Consider the following 17,847-nt stretch of genomic DNA (forward strand, 5'->3'; position numbering starts at 1 on the left):
CACCCCCCTCCAACACTGCAGCCTCTGCAGAAGGCATTTTTTTTTCTGATGCTAAACAGCACTGTCGGGAAACAATAGCAAAGACAATATGCTAACGAGCGTCTGAGTTATTGGCATTGTAAATGACAATGTCTTTTATTTGTGTTTTTTTTGAAAACCTGCAAAAAGGTGTGTAAACACGCACAGAGGGCCCGATTCACAGAATGAACTTAAGCCTCAATCCTAAACTTACTACTATTTTGGTATTCACAGAATGCACTTACTACTTTTGGCATTCACAGAATGCACTTACTACTTTTGATATTCACAGAATAAACTTACTACTTTTGGTATTCACAGAAGTTAGGATTTTGTCTTAAGTCTGTCTTAAGTCTGTCTTAAGTCTGTCTTAAGTTTGTCTTAAGTCTGTCTTAAGTCTGTCTTAAGACTAACTTAAGACAAAATCCTAACTTCTGTGAATACCAAAAGTAGTAAATTCATTCTGTGAATACCAAAAGTAGTAAGTTCATTCTGTGAATGCCAAAAGTAGTAAGTGCATTCTGTGAATACCAAAATAGTAGTAAGTTTGGGATTGAGTCTTAAGTTCATTCTGTGAATCGGGCCCTTTGTTCTTACAGTCCTTGCTGAGGAGAAGCAAGGCTGGCAGTAAAAGAGGCGCGGTTACTGCCAGTCTTGCTTCTTGTAAGCAAAGACTATAGGTACAAAGTGCGTGTTTGTGCACCACTGGCAGCTTTTCAAACACATAAACAAAAGGCATTCTCATTTACAATGCAAATAGCTCAGACTCTCACTAATGCGAGACCTATTGCATTGCAAATGCTTGTTTGGATAGTAGTTTGTTTTCATTTGCCTTTAAGCAGATGTTAGAAACCATGTGGGACGTTGGGTTAGTATTTTGCTAAAATCATTTAATCTAACACTTATGAAGTAACTGGGCAGTTTCAACCCTTGAGCATGTGGAATCTACGCTGTAAAATGCGCCTCTGCAGAGGCCTCTCTTAGCCATCCAAACACTAATTGAGTACACAAGCAACAGTGGTCTATAATAGGGGCACTCCTTAACGCTGAAGAATCGTTGCTTGCATTAACTATTACCACTATGTTACAGTTACAAAGAGACTATTTGAACAGTTCAGTGATGGCGCTTGACTAAAAGGATTTGCTAATGATGTCACAGAAGTGCACTCTTGCTAGCGGCTTGCAGTCAGCTGCTTCTTTTCTACACCAAGTAAAAAATGCTCACGCTATTTATTCAGCGAAACTATTTATTGGCTTTCTGGCTGCTCTCTGGTGGCTTAGACAGTCTTTTTGTCAGGCGGGTATAAACACGTCCTATTTATGTCGTAGTGTCATTCATATATCTAATGTTGTAACAGTAGTGGTCGTCGTAGGTCGAGATCAGACTTCGCCGCAGACTAAGGGCAGGGAAGTGACCTGACGTCCATAGCCCCACAATCACAGTACCTGTCGCACAGCTCTCACCTCCTTCTGCGCTGATCACCTGCTGCGGACCTGGCCCCTGATACCTATAACTTCTGTTTTGCAGAATGTCAAAGTGTGTTCTTTTGAAGTAGCTCGCGTGATGCTTTATCACTTTATTAAAAACAAGCATTGGCATAGCCAATAGGCCTCGCTTTTGGGACTGTATTTAGTATTTATTTGGTGCAACAACATCAACTGTTGCATGACTAAACATTTATAAGGTCCCAAAGGTGAGACCTATTGGCTATGCCAATGATTGTTTTAATATGAGCTGTTGCTATAATTTGGGAATTTTTAGGCTGCAGCATCTCAATTCATGCATCAAGGACCTCAGCATGCATTCAAACTTGTAGCCTATTGTTGTACTGGTGTAACGTCAGCCCTCTGTTCCTGTTATTTCTGCAAGTGATCAACCCATCGCAGTAGGCATTTTTTGTTCACAAAAGTTTTTTATTGAGAGAGATTGGCAATGATATGAACAGTACATACAAGAGCAGATAAAGTCCGTGGTACAAGTACAAAATAAATCGAGAAAGCGATGAAGTAACATAACATAGGAGGGGGAGAAAGAAAATAAATAAATAAAGAAAAGTGACTTCTGAAAGCAAGTGGGCCAGAATTTGCAGCAGGCATTTTTAAACCCAAAGATGCATCAGCCACTTTCTCTGCCCAAACTGTAAAAGGTGAGTCAATCACAGAACATAGGCTTTCCTGAAGGAGTTTGAACGGAAGTCTGAAGATGGAGAACTACCCGAGATTTCGATATGGAAAACTTTTAAGGAAGGACATTGGGACATTTTCCAGGAATGAATTCACATTAATTATCTTCAGTAAAGATGGGGCAGGTCCTATGTTGAGATGGGGTAATTAAGATAGGAAGATGGGTGAGAGGGCTTGCTGAAATATTTGGATCTTTTGAGGCTTGACAGCAGTGCAAGCATAGTCTGTCTCGAGCAGAAATGTGTGGGGGTGGATTGATTATGTTTCAGTGTTAACGTCTTTGCGGATTTTTATCATATATTTCAACAAAGAAAGTGGCAACATTGAGAGCAATTAAAAATAAAATAGGAAGCGTCGGAAGAGATGGATATATGCACCGACGATTGAGGAAAATATCTCATGAATTATGCCGTCTTACTTCGCATTTGGAAGCAGCTGGCTTTACATTGAAGGATTGGATGTATGTGATTTTTTTTTAATTTCAGGTATTTTTGTATTATTTACTACAAAACAGGTACATTCGTTTTGCAATTGAGAGTTCCAGTTGGTCGTTAACTTTACTTCTGTGGTTTGATTTTATATATACACCAAAGGGCGGAAATCTTTGGTTTGTTTAATCTGTACTTGAAAGGTGCCAGGGTGAGTGAGTTTGCTTCTTCTAACAGATGCCCGAAGTACTATGGAAGATGTGAGATGAGACGGCTAGCATCCTCCATGAGGTCATTGCAGCAGTTGACATGAAGGGCATTAGACTATAGATCAACACTGATACTCTTAATATAGATAAGCACTGGAAAGGCCATTCTTTCTAGGTATGTGCTGGTATGAGTTGTGCAGGCTACTCTGGTACCGAGACCTGCACGCCCTCCAGCCTTGAAGCAGACTGAATGGCCGCGAGACCGCAGTCGCGCGCTGACGTTGCTGAGAGTACGCGTCTATCGATGTCCTGACGGCATCCGCCAATGATTCCACTCCACGTGTTTGACGTGCACGCCATGGCCGAGGCGGGCAGGTCCGTGCTGGATACTCCCTGCACTCTGCTGGGCCAGGAGATTCCACTGCCCTTTCCTTTATTCAAGTCAAGTCAAAAGATCTTTATTCGGATTGTAAAACATCCATAAAAGTACATATAAAACACTGCAGAGGTAAAAACACAAATATAAAAAGTAAAAAAAAAGCACAGATAGCAGCCCGCATGGTTACAAATTCATAGCAATATACAGCTTTATCATGTGCAAAGAGGCAATTATTAGTGCAAAATAAACAATGTGCAAAATATGCATAGTGCAAATGTTTCAGTCAATGAGCAAAGAGGCACGGGACCGGGCAACTCCTTTAAGAAAGCAGCTCACTCTAAAGATAGCCTAATCCGTCTTAAGCAATAGCAAATCTTTAAAAGCTAGTTTAAAATCCACCAAGGCATTTTTTCTACAATACGGCATTAAAAAGTGCAAAGTGTGCATTCTATAAAAACCACAAAAGAAAGTAAAATGGAGCAAACTTTGTTTGCCGCCAAGGTTGCAGGGACAGCTTAGATTTTCCACAAGTTTGTTGAAGCCAAACAGAAAGCAGAGTAAATGTATAATGCTTCCATCCCTGAACCGAAACAGCAAGCTCCTGTTCCACCTGCCCAATTTTATGCAGAGATAGCCCTGAGGCAGGGCATGGGGTTTGTCGCTTGGCTCCACAAGGGAGATATACCTGGATGTGGACGGCTTTGCCAAATTGCACCTTAACCTCTCTTTACGATAAAAATCATACAAAGCCTTTTTTAGTAAGTTCTTATGCGTGCAGTCAATCAGTTGAGGGAGGTAAAAAGATGACCCTGCCCCACGCTCGATCTACTGTTTTCCACAGCCTTAAACCAGGGTATGAAATTAGCCCTCTCACAATCTAGGCAGTCCATAATGATGTCACGTGACAGGGAGGCAGCAGAATTACACCACATTTTTATCCAGAAAAGGGCAGGTCTGGATCTTATGAAGTCCTCTATATAATGGAGGTTTAATTCCCTGTGGCAAACGTAAGTTGGGGCAGTAATACCCCCCCCCCCAAGACCTTCCGGCAAAATCTATTTTCTTCAGTCTGTAGTTGGGTACAGTTTGAATAACCCCACACCTCAGCACCATAGGTTCCTACAGGTAAGCATTGCGTTCTATAGATTTGTAACAATGATGTAATCACATCTGCCTGGATGGGTTGGCGGAGGGAGGTTAAAGAATTTATAGCTTTGCTCAGTTTGTTCCTTCCATGGGCAACGTGGGGCTGTCAAGATCCTGTGTTGGAGAATAACAAACCGAGGTAGGGGAAAGTGCAAGTGCTTTTAAAAATATTGTCCCCTGACAGGATCTGACTTATTTTGTAACGTTTAGGGCCACATGACATTATGAATGACTTCTTAAAATTGGTGCAAAGGCCCAGATCTGCCATATATTTAACAAAACCAGAAATTAAAATTCGCAAAGCATTGGGTGTGCGGCCCATCAGGACCGCATCGTCCGCATAAAGGAGTGCGGGTACTGGTTTGCCATTACCTTGCGGAACATCGTTAGTTAGATTGCTCAAAGAGTCGCTCAATTCATTTATATACAAAATAAAAAGCAGGGGGGCCAAGACACAACCCTGTCTGACCCCCCTGCCGATTAAAATATCATTGGAAACTTCGCCATCGTTGTTAATGCGCACACGGGCTTTCAGGTCGCTATGAAGATGTGCCAAAAAATAAACTAAAGAATCGTCTAAACCATAATTCAACAGAACTGACCATAAACGGGAATGGTTAACAAAATCAAAGGCAGAACTTAAATTCATGAACCCAAAATATAAAGGGGATTTTTTGGCAATTTTGTATTTGGCCATAAGCAGGTTTAGGTTTAAGCATTGCTCCACCGTGCCCACTTTGCTTCTAAAACCTAACTGTCATGGATGTAAGATGGTATTTTCTTCCGCCCAGGTTCTAATTCTGTTAAAAAGGACCCTGCCTAGAACTTTTAGCGTGTTGTCGATTAAGGATATGGGGCGGTAGCAACCAGGGTCAAGTCTGTCACCTTTTTTGAATATTGGTACGATAGTGCTGTTAGACCATGTTTCCAGGACAGAGGTATGAGATAAGTTGTTAAAAACATTGGGAAGTTGGGAAGGGGGAGGGGGGTTTGGTTCCGTTTGTTTTGGTCGATTGACCCTTTCGCATGGCACTTTGGTTATAGCACTGGCTCTACATCTCTACATTGGTGTATTACTCTTGCTTTCTTGCTGCTTTCTAGAGAAGACGTGCCGGTCTGTCTCGCTCGCTATATATGCCTGCTATCCACTTGCAGTTTTGAAATGTCTTTCTTCTCTGTTGACCTCAATAAAACAGATTTGAAACTAAAAACATTACATAACAAGGGTGCCCAAAAGTCGGGTTCAGATTTAATTTGGTCGATGGATAAGCCATCAGGGCCGGGGGCTTTATTCCCAGCACTTTCGATGATGGCGTCCTCCACCTCCGACAGCAAAATAGTCAAGGGCCTTACCACTGGGACAATTTCTGTTGGGTTGCCAGACGCAGAAGCATCATAGATCTTAGAAAAATGGTCAACCCACACATCCCCTGTTATGTTACAGTTGATAGGGGAAATGTTGGAACCCAGTGATCTGAGGTTCTTAACTGCCCTCCAAAACCCGGCTACATCTCTTAAGGCAACTGTACGGACAAGAGAGTCCCAGTGGTCTTTTATTAATTCCTCAGATCTGATCTTTAGGGTGTATTTATATCTAGATCTCAGAGTCCTTACCAGGGACAAATCGCGCGGTACGGCAATAAGGGCAGCCCTAAGTTCCCGATTGGCTTTGGAGCATGAGGTGTCAAACCACCTAGGATTACTATTATTATGGGCTAGGACAGGCTTAGAAATTTCTATTTTTATGGCCTTACAAAGCTCACAGAATGAATTAACGATATCAGGCCCGGGGCTGGATGTTGATAGGCAAGCCAGGGCCAGAGTGGGATGTTTTTAATAACTCTGGACAAATGTGGCGTATTTGTATAGCGCGAACAGTGACCCGAAGGCATCCCGGCGCTTGTACTCCTACCACAAGGGAACCCCTCCTGGCTTTTCTTTGTGGGGTGTCCACTCCTGGGCATCCCATGGTGAAACCAGGCATCCCTTGTGTATCAGGGGGCCTTTGTGGAGACTAAGCAAGCTATTGCCCAGAGTTGCAGCGTGGGACCCATGCTTAGAATCGGCACTGAGGCGAGAATATCCGGTCAGAGGAATTTAAGCCCGATCCCACCGAGGCGGGAATCGAACCCTGGTCCCTGGCCAGCGTTCTGCATCAAGGTCTGCCGCTCTAAGCATTGAGCCACACTTCTCCACAAAACACCGTGGTTGTCTATCCCCTTCCAAACCACCCTTAGCCTGTCTGTCGATGCCGTTAAGTTTTTAGCCCCGATTTCTGTTCTCTTCCCCGGGTTTTTAATTGATTTAAGACAAATTAAAATAGGGTAATGATCACTATACGTGGTCCTAATAACCTCTGATTTTAATAAAAGGTCCTCGAGGTGAGAGGAAATGAATACGTAATCTATGGTGGTTGAGCTCCTACGCTCAATATAGGTGGGGACAGGTACGTTATCCACACCGGTATCTAATTTTTCCATTGCATCAACTAAATCACATGTAGCTAGCAGGTTTAGTAATTCCTCTCCTCTCTTGCAGGGTGGGGTTCTAAGGTGAATGTGTGCATTGAAATCACCTCCTATGCAAATGCCATCAAATCTGCCATATTTTTGGCCATCCACTATGTCATCAATAAAATTGAACAGTTTTAGGAAATTGGTGTTGGGGTGGGTTGTAAAGTCATTATTATAAAAGTTAATGAGACATAACTTTAACCTACCAATATATTTCAACGCCATAAAATTATTGTTATTTGCTGACAGCGGTTCAATTTTAGCTCCAGCAATGATTTTGATCCAGATGGCTAACCCCCCACTGACACGACCAATGCGAGGAGAAGGGACGATCAGATTATGGCAGCTATAACCTTCGAGGAGTAGAGGGCTCGTGCACCAGGTTTCCTGCAGCATTAGGACATCAAAGCTGATAACCCAATCAATCCAGGACTTTATTTTCATTTTAGCGCTAAGGCCTGCGATATTCCAACTCAGGATGGTTAAGTCATCTGAAGGTATGGTGGAAATGTGGCCCTATGGACCTGTTATGGAATCAAATGGCACCCTACGCCTGCCGGGTGAATTGGGCAGTGATGCAATGGGGCAAGTAGACAGATTTCCTGCAAGGACATGCTTATTAATAAGATCACTGGCGATTTAGGTAGGATGCCTAATGGTCAGTCCAAACTACATGTTTCTGCTAATGCGGTGTATCTATTAAAAAGTGGAAAAGGCGGTGGGGCTGAACAAAATTGCCTTGGTGGGGTCTATAAAAGTAGCCCAAAGACAGGGGAGTAACAACAGTGGATGGGCCCGGGTAAATGCTGTTGTGATTGAGTATGTATTTAACAGTACCAGGGTGCCTGAAATTTACCACAATGCAGTCCCCATTAAAGTCTTTACGTAGGGGACCAACCCAAATCACTCCGCGGGCAGACAAAATTTCATTTGAGATGTCATGACCTACCCCTTGTGCTTGGTCAGCCAGTCAATACACTTATTGTTCAGCTGAACCCAAGACTCACTTTGTCCATCCCTAAGGGGTGGCACGCCTGCCAGTACTAGAACGTATGGGCAGGCGTCAGGTGGCAAGTGGAGGGCAGGTTCCTGAAGTTTTATAGGTCTGCTAGCGGCTGGTTGTCCATTGCTGGCATCGTTACTACCTTGGGCCACAGGTTTTGCAGTGGTTATAGTGGGGCCTTCCTTCCGTGTGCTATTGACTACAGTAGTGGTGTGAGAAGGAACAACTGCTGCGGGAGGAGTGGGCTTGGCTTTCGTGGCAGGTTTAGTTTGCTCTGTATTGTCACGTCTAGATGTGGTGTTAGCTGTTGGAGTACTACTGATAAGTTTGGACCCACCCTTTAAACTGCTGCTGGTGCTAGGTCCACCAGACAGGATAGCCTTACTAACAGACTCTAGGTCTTTCAAAAGACGATCACCCCTCATCTGATCAAGGCTGATCGCCCCCTTCCTTTTTACCTCTTCTTTTTTAACTAGGTTTTCTAGTTTATCTATTAAATTGTTTGATCAGCTGACTTTCCAGTTGTTTAAAAATAGTACCCACAATTGTCTCGATAAAGTTCCCATTGGGCTTAGATTGGATGATGTTTTCAGTTAAAAACTAAGTCTGTGTGCCCAAAGAGTTATGGTTATCGATGAAAGGGGTTATGGGGACAGCCGTCTCAACAGGTAACAGGGTTTCAGTATTAACAGGGATGCCCTCGGATTGATGCTGTTTCCTTCTGGTCCACATACTCTGGGGGGTTGGTTGGTTCTTATTGCGAGTAGGTTGCTTCCTTTTATTTACTGTGGATTTCAGGGGACCTCTTTTCCTTTTACCATCACCAGTTTTGTTGCTCGGAGACGGGGATGCAATGACTGTGTCTGTCAACACAGTCAGGCTGAGAATCGATGGTTATGACAGGGCTACTGCCCCCAGGCAGCAATTCCAACGAAGGCACCTGAGAAGTGGGTTTCAAGATGGTAATTACTGGTGATAGTGGTAGGTTGTTAGATGGACTTACTTGAGGTGACTGCAGGTGACTAGTGCTGCAGCCCAATGACATCCTCCTTTCAGTATTAGCAATTTCCTCCTGGACCGTAATAACGGCGTTTTCCAGTAAGCATTCAAAAGAGGAGGGTGGGACAGGGGGGTTTACAGGGGCAGGGGTTGTGGTGATGATATTACGTTTCCCCATAGTCACTTTTCCCCGGCTCACCTCTTATAGCAGAACTTAGAGGGGTGGCCCGCCCGTCCTCTGTTGGCCTCTGAGGGCCTAAGAGGGCCCGCCCTTTGCCCGTGCTTAGCCCAACGACGCCCGCGCGCGTCCCGCGACGCGGGCAGTGACGCTTTGATTTAAGCGCCGGTGGAGTGGGGATACCTTTGCTATCCAGTGAACCTGGTGCTATTTCCCCGCAGATGGCTTCCTGCCGCAAAGTCAGCTGGGATTTGTAGTCCCCTGCACCTCAAGCTCTCCCCCACACAGAGGCCGCACTGATGTTCCTGGGGTGCGGCGGCGGGAGGAGAGCGAGCGCAGCAGGAAGGGCGGGGGAACCGGCAAAGGAGAAAGCGGGCACAAGTTCGAAAAAAGCTCCCAGTAAGGTAGGTTGAGTCCTTCCCTGTTCAACGGATAGCAAAGGTATTGCAACGTCCACTCCCAGGCACCGAGTTCAGGCCAAGCAGAGTGCCGCAGTCCAATGGAGCTACACAATATATGCCAGAACTTGAGTGTGCAGATGATTTGGCACTGTGAGTTAAACCAATGTATTAATGCGTCAGAGCAGTCGACCCAATGTAGCAGCTCAGCCAGATCCATATTTTATGTTTGCGGTGTGGGATTTGTAGTTCTTTTTTGATCCCATTAGAAAAGCAGGACCTGAAGTCCCAAAATGCCCCTTATATCTTGGATTGAGGTGCGCTGTTCACGAATGGGACCTCGGATACGTGGGAGCTCTTTGGGTGTCATGAGCTCTGTATTAAGCCCCCATTGTTCCCAGTTGCTAACCTTGTCTAGTCAGGCATACAAAAGCAGTCATTTTTATCACCATCCGCTCTTCTTGACTGTAGGCACTGTTTCCCCTCGTGTTGTTGCGTGTTCCTGTCGGCTCCCGGCGTGCTGTGTGAGTTAAGGCATGCAAGGAACGCCCCATACCACGACAGTTCTTGTTCAATTTTGGCTCACAGGTCGGTGAAGAACATATTGTACCTTCGGTGACGTACTTTCATAAACAGCATGTGCCTCAGGGCTTCCAGGGAGGCTGGCTGTGAGGAGACCCCGTGATTGTACTAGGAGCTCATAACAGTGCAATACAGGTACGGAGGGGACCTCCGGGCTGCGCAAGGGTTGTAGGAGAGATTTTAAGTTGTTTTGGGAGATCGGACCTTTGGCGGTACAACTAAAAAATTGTTCTTTGTGCTGCAGGTTTGGAGCGGGGCAGGGTCACTCAGGGAGGCTGTGCGGGGTGGGGGTGGGGAGGGTCTGTGCTTGGTGAAAGTGCAACAATTCTCAGAGCAACACCGGGGCACACTGAGGGGGGGCTAGCCTGCAGGAGGCGATCTCCAAATAGTTAAAAGGCCTGTAGCAAATTAGGCACCACATAGAGGGCTCCTCATGGAGACTGTGAACCGGGCAGGTCCCATATGGGAGCTCTGAGACATGGAGCGGCGTAGAAACATAGGAGATAGTTGTGCAAAGGTGCAGGCTGTTCTAGTTCATGCTCCCTGCTCCCAAACGTTGAGGAGGGACCTCGTCTATAGATACCAGAGGAGCTTAGAGCTGTGCAAGAAACTCGGGGAAACTGCACCCTGTGCAGGGGCCATCAAGTTGGCTCTGACTATTGGAGTGACTTGTGTGGAGGCTCTAGGCTAGCAGGGACTGTTGGGTCCTGCAGCCATGTCTCCGCCAGAACAATACCAAAGGGGAAGAGTGTTCAGGGCAGTCGTCAGTTTTGACCATCCGTGCTCCTGGGCGTCTTGGATGATATGAGTTGAATGACCTATCCTGTGCATATCTATATTATAAGTATCAGTGTTGATCTACAGTCTAATGCCCTTCACGTCAAACATTGCAATGACCTAATGGATGATGCTAGGGCACCGTTTTCTCTCTCCTATAAACAACAAGCACTAGCCGCGCAACCGTGAAATTGACGCAGCCGCGAAAGTGATCGCGATCTGTGAGCGATGTGTTTAATGAGCATGACAAGGAAAGCCAGATGGCCCCTCTGCTCGTAAGCGTGGGCCCGCGTGCCTAATCGCAAGCTTGAGGCCAGCAAAAGCGAGTGGTAGGACTTTGAAAAGCCCACTCACTAAATGTCTCGCAGGGCAGCGCATGCGCTGGCTTAGGCGAGACCTAGCAAGGCGGTAGGTGCACTCACTTGATATTCAGGAGGGGTCAGGCGTGACTGGAGTGATCAACGATAGCCGGGGAAGTGAATAAAGCCCACGTATTCTCAAATCGCATTAACATGTTTTGAACCAAAAGCGCATTCAGCCGCAAAGAAACAAAAACAACAAGATAAAAGAGTATCTTGCGTGACACTTTATCAGTTAATTAAAACAAGCATTTGCAATGCAATCGGTCTTGCCTTTGAGACCTTATATGTATTTAGCTGTGCAGCACATTAGCCTGGTGCAGAAACATCTACTGTTCTTTAACATGGAGGGAGAGTAAGCACCAAACTGCGTGGCATGCCAGGTATGGGAACACATGGAGAGAAATATTGCCTTTCAACAGGAAATGATATAGTCCAAAGCTCTGTTTTTAATATAAAATCAGGGCCTTCGGTGGTCCTATTACTGAAAAAACAAGTTTGAAAAAATATTACTGTCTACAGGTGTTCGTGGAAGACAATTTCTATGGATTGGAATCTAGTGAATGTTAAAAGTGATTTTGGTATTTTACTGACCTCTGCTGGTTGTTTTCTATCAAGAAATTTAAATAGAGGCAGTTGCCAGAAAAAAAGAAAGTCTCAGCAGAAAGAAATTCTAGTATTTTACTGGCCTGTGCCGCTCGTTTTCTATCAAGACAGTTTAATAGAGGCAGTTGAACAGAAAAAAAGTCCCTAAGCGAAAGCAGACAAGTCCTAGGGCTGATCTCCAGAGCCCACAAAGTACATACACAAATAAGTATATAATAAGTATATACTAAAGTATATACAAGAGGACTCGAATGCTCGACCTAAGCAAGCTGGTAGGCGCGCTCAATCAGGATTCGGGGGAGGCAGGGCACGACTGGAGTAATCAACAAAAGCCAGGGAAGTCAAATAAAAAGGCCACGTATTATCACATCGGATTAACTCGTTTTCAACCAAAAGTCGTTCAGGCACATAGAAAGGAAAATAACAAGATAAATACTCACATCGCATGAATGTGTTTTGCAATAAAATCGCGTTCAGGCACAAAGACACAACCAGCCGTGGGTGCGAGCAGCACTGCACTACAGAGCTGCGGTCGGACCGAGCACCGTAAAAGAAATGATTGTACTGTGATTCTGGGCAAATTGCTAAATCTCCCCGTGCCTATTAAAATAATGAATGTGTCCTTAACTGGTGACCTTCGGGTCCGGTTCGCGCTATATGAAACTACAAACAGAAACAAAGCTTGGCCTGCAATAGCCAGATGGGAGGAGGGAAGAGAAGCCATCGAATTTTGTGCTGTGTGATGGCCAACCAAAATGCTCTCTGAGTGAAATCGCCAAAAAGAGAGCTAAACACAAAGGAGGGACTTTTACAGAAATGCGGCGTGCGCGGTGACCACGCCCACTGGAGGCCACGCCCCCTTCTTGTACTACTTAACCGCTGACTTCTAGCGGTCAGGTAGCAACCCTTCACCCAGTCCTGAGGCGGAAGCCGGGGCTGGAGGTACTCATTTGCTTTGCTTTTAAAAAAACAACTGTTCATGCACCACGCTCGCTTTTTGTGTGGTGTCACTTACTAAAAATTGTATTTTAAAACTCACTTATGAAGCCCTAATTTCAGCGCTCTCTCGCTCTTACTTGTTAGCGCTTCAGCGCTCAGCTGATCGTGATAGCTGCTCGCTGGCCCCCAGCTCCTCGCTCACAGCCGCCATCACCTGCGGCGTGCGCGGTGACCACACCCACTGGAGGCCACGCCCCCTTCTTGTACTACTTAACCGCTGACTTCTAGCGGTCAGGTAGCAACCCTTCACCCAGTCCTGAGGCGGAAGCCGGGGCTGGAGGTACTCATTTGCTTTGCTTTTAAAAAAACAACTGTTCATGCACCACGCTCGCTTTTTGTGTGGTGTCACTTACTAAAAATTGTATTTTAAAACTCACTTATGAAGCCCTAATTTCAGCGCTCTCTCGCTCTTACTTGTTAGCGCTTCAGCGCTCAGCTGATCGTGATAGCTGCTCGCTGCCCCCCAGCTCCTCGCTCACAGCCGCCATCACCTGCGGCGTGCGCGGTGACCACGCCCACTGGAGGCCACACCCCCACTCCCTCGACCTACAAATGTGCTTACACAGGAAGCGCAGCGGACGAGCGCAGCGGGAGCGCCTAAGGCAAGCCCGTCTGCGCCCGTCCTCGCCAAGTCCTCGCCAGAACCCCTGCCCAAAAATCATACGTATATGACAGCAAGATGCTGAGGTCGCTCAACCCTGGCCCTAGATGTAACAATACAGAGGGATGCATGGGCCGTACCGCCCTCCACTGCGAAAACTGTAATCTGGTCATACCTGACCCACGTCCTATCAGCCACAAAGAGAACAAAAGAAAGGAAATGTCACTTACCATCATGCAGCTGAACGTCAGATCCCTGGTCAAACACCATGCGGAGGTAAGAACGCTCTTAATGGATGAGAACCCAGATATAATGTTTCTGTGTGAAACCTGGCTTAAAGACGACCTAACTAGCATCCCCAATCTAGCTATACCGGACGGGTTCTCTATGACTTGCATCAATAGAGACTCAAGAGGAGGTGGCATTGCAGCCATCCATAGATCCTCCTTTACTTGCTCCTTCCAAAAGGAAAGTATCGCGGACAGTGAATGCGCTCGCTTCAAAATCTCCACAAGTCCCCATTGCACTCTTTCTGGCCTTTTTATTTACAGACCCCCAGGGCCCTCTACGAAATTCACTGAAGAGCTTATTGAGACAGCAAACGCCATGATCACTGGCTCGGCCAACTTCACGATCTTAGGAGACCTCAATCTCCACTTAGACGATTCTTCTGATGCCAAAATCAGCAACTTCGTGGCAGACCTAGCTGCTTTGCAGCTAATCCAGCTCGTCCGAACCCCCACACATGTCGCGGGCCACTTGCTTGACCCGGTATTTACTAACATACCAGAGGCCAAAGCTGACGACCCCAAACCCATGGCCTGGACGGACCACTCGTTAATAACCCTCTCAATCCCGAACAACTCCCCCCCGTAAAAAAATCACCCACCGCACGCCTAAAACGACCTTGGCACAAACACCAACAATGTGACCTAGCGGTCAGCCTAGGGGAACCTAACCTGGAGGATATAAACGACATTGAAACAGCATATTCGTCCTTCCAGGAATGGATCACCAAGGGACTGGACGCCATTATACCAGCCAAGTGGACAAAAGGGCGAAACACCCCTTCCAACCCCTGGTATGATGAGAACCTTAAAACGATGAGGAAAAATTGTAAAAAAGCGGAACGGCAATGGAGGAAGGAATACAAGCAGGAGGACAAAAGCGCATACTTGGACATTCTCAGAACATACCACAAGGCAATCCGGGTAGCCCGCGCTACCTTCTACGCTAATGAGATAAAAGCTAGCCCCAACCCCACGAAAACTATCTTCCAAATTGTGCAAAAATTGCAAAATGGTGACAAACCAGCCTCTCACATCACCTCCACGCAGCAATGCGAAGACCTAGCCACCTTCTTCACGGAAAAAGTGAAGAAAATTTACAACGCCTTCACCCAGGATAGTCCAGACGACATCAGCCCACCCAACGCCACCTCTGGAGACTCTAGGCTCACTTGCCTACCCGCTATCTCAGGCGAAGAACTCACCAAACTTTGTAGAAAGGTGAAATCTGGTGCCCCCACAGATCCGATGAGACCAATTCACTTCCTGGGAGCCTTGGATTTTTTCCTCCCATCCCTGACCTCACTCCTTAACCTCTCTTTTACCACAGCCACGGTACCTACCTGCTGGAAACAGGCCTGGGTAACACCGATAATAAAAAAACCTTCCCTAGACCCTTCTAAACCGGAGAACTACCGCCCGCTTCACTGCTCCCATGGGTAGCGAAACTAGCGGAAGCCCACGCGAACAAAATTCTCAGTGAGCACATGGCAAAAAACAACATCCTGGACCCCTCCCAACACGGGTTCAGGCCGGGCCATAGCACGGAATCCGCGCTCCTCACCTCCACGGAAAACCTACGGGAAATCATGGACACCGGTAAAAGTGCCGCGCTGATACTGCTCGATCTCAGCGCGGCCTTTGATACTGTCTCCCATGCCATCCTACTAAAACGCCTTGAAAACATCGGGATCGTAGACTCGGCGCTTCAATGGTTCCGATCATTTTTAACCAACAGATCTTTCAGGGTATCTGCCCCTCCGTTCATCTCCCAACCCCAAGACATAGGACAAGGAGTCCCACAGGGCTCTGCCCTGAGTCCCTCCTTGTTTAACCTATATATGCAACCCTTGGCGGAGGTTGCCAAGACATGGGGCCTCACAATAGTATCGTACGCCGACGACACTCAGTTGGATATCAGCCTCAATGAGGCCCCCTCTCCCGAGGCCACGAGATTCCGGGATGGACTGACTGCCGTCGCGAAATGGATGACAGCAAACTGCCTCCAGCTCAACGGTGGCAAAACCGAGGTGCTGATAATGGGGAAAAACTGTGACAACTGGAATGACCTCTGGTGGCCCCAATCACTGGGCCCAGCACCCCCCCCGAAAACTATAGCAAAAAATCTAGGAGTTTGGCTGGACTCTACTCTTAGCTTCCAGTCGCACACCAAAAAAGTTGCCGCAACTTGTATTGGTTTACTGAGAAGTCTGAACCCCATCTTAGGCTACTTTGACTCCAAAACGCGACAACTTATCATACAAGCTACCATCTTGTCCAGGCTGGACTACGCGAGTGTCCTGCTGTTAGGAGCAAACAAATCTGAAATAAAGAGATTCCAACGGATCCAGAATTCGGCTGCAAGGGCTATAGTAGGTCTCCCTAGAAGGTGCTCGGCGAGAGCGACCATTCACAGACTACATTGGCTACCCATCGAAGCCCGCATCCAATTCAAGGCCCTCATATTCGCCTTTAAAATCCTGAAGAACGAAGGTCCAGAGCTCCTCCGTTCGCTGTTGACCCCCTATAATCCCAAACGGAATCTCCGGTCCAAGGGGCAACATCTAGCCATGGTACCCCACACAAAGGTCTGCCGCGTCGGAGGGCGTTCCTTCAAACTACTGGGGGCCAAGTTATGGAACTCTGTTCCCCTTCACATCCGATGCATTGACAATATGCTAGCTTTCCGCAGAGCGACCAAAACCCATCTCTTTCCCTCCTTGTAGGTCTCGTTTCTTGTCTCAGCTGGTTGTGTTATGGTTCTAGCGCCGGGACGCCCCGTTGCTGGAGCAGCTGTTTGCGCTTTACAAAACAGATAACATAACATAACATAACATCAATAAGAAGCCAGCATTTCTGAATGCTACAGATAGTAACCAATGGCAATCAGTGGGTTTGCCAAACCCCACAGAAGAGATATAACAGGTCGATCGAAGCTAGACCTAAAAAGGAATATATTCCTAATGGATGAGCGTAAAGGGGGTGGAGGCCTATTTTAAACTCAAAAACTACATTCCACAATTGAGGGTTCACAAGTTCGTGAAAATACGAAAAGGTTTGCTTTTAATTCCCAGGATTCACTTACTTCCTAAGTGGAGGGCTTTGCACACAAACTGACATCCCTTTCCATTATGGCCTGACAGCCTAACTCTCTCCATTCTTTTTTGAGTAGGGAAGGGCCAGAGCCACATTGAACTTGTTTATTTTCAGGGTCGCAGACAATTGGTATAACTGCATTCTAGTCCTCTTTGCTCAGACTAGCTCACGTTTGAAACACTTCTTCGCAGAGCATTGAGATTTTTCTGTGTGCTGACATTATCAGACTAGTCAAGTACCTTAATGAACTTAGCAATGGAAAACCATGATTAAAGCCCAGTTTCCATCCGTATGGCCGAGGCAATGGCAGATTTGGGCATGAATAGCAATTTTTAACACAGACCCCTTTAAACTTTTCTAGTCTAGGGCTTTTCTCAATCTCAAAAAGTCCACTTTATAAAGGGCTTGAGATGAGGCAATTGCTTTATAGACTGTCAAGACACAGTGAAGCGACAGTGCTCTGTAGTCCTTCGACAAACCTTGGCCCACTTATGAACGAACATACCTTAGTGCTTAGGTAGGTCAAATGTGAGGCCCAAGTAGGAGAGGTGTTAAAAGCCACCCCAAGTACTTATATTCTAAATTGTCATTTATCCTAGTTTGCTCAACTGACCATCTACAACCAGATCTCTCTACCTGCCAAAAACCACATCTTTGGTTTTCTTAAAATTGATTGATAAATGATTCCTTTGGTAGTATTTGTCAAATTCCACCAATTTCCTTTTCAGGCCAACCAGGGTTCTGTTAAGTAGAACAACATCATCCGGGCAGAAAAGACGAAATATGAGACCCTCCCATTTTAAGAAGAAAAGGAATGGGTGGCTTGCAGGTCTTTTGGGATTCTCCAAACAAAAAGGCTAAGATAAAGAATGCTTTATGACGGGTTATAAGTTCTGCAAACATAGGGGCATATTAGCAAGAACGTCGTTAAAATGATCACTGTTTTAGTGGCAGGATACTGCCGCTAAAACAGCGATAATGGGCTTGCTAATATGTGTTATAGAATTCCAATAGAAGCCCAGGTTAGATGTGCAGGACAACTAACCTGGGCTTCTATTGGAATTCTATAACACATATTAGCAAGC

General features: G+C 46.1%; 1 protein-coding gene across 1 annotated transcript in view; it reads right to left on the bottom strand.

Annotated features, from left to right (window-relative positions):
- Positions 1–17,847, bottom strand: part of FANK1 (fibronectin type III and ankyrin repeat domains 1) — a 965,446-nt gene that overhangs the window by 126,726 nt on the left and 820,873 nt on the right. The window lies entirely within an intron of this gene.

The sequence above is a fragment of the Lissotriton vulgaris genome, chromosome 5 (assembly GCF_964263255.1).
Source record: "Lissotriton vulgaris chromosome 5, aLisVul1.2, whole genome shotgun sequence".
Lineage (NCBI taxonomy): Eukaryota > Metazoa > Chordata > Amphibia > Caudata > Salamandridae > Lissotriton > Lissotriton vulgaris.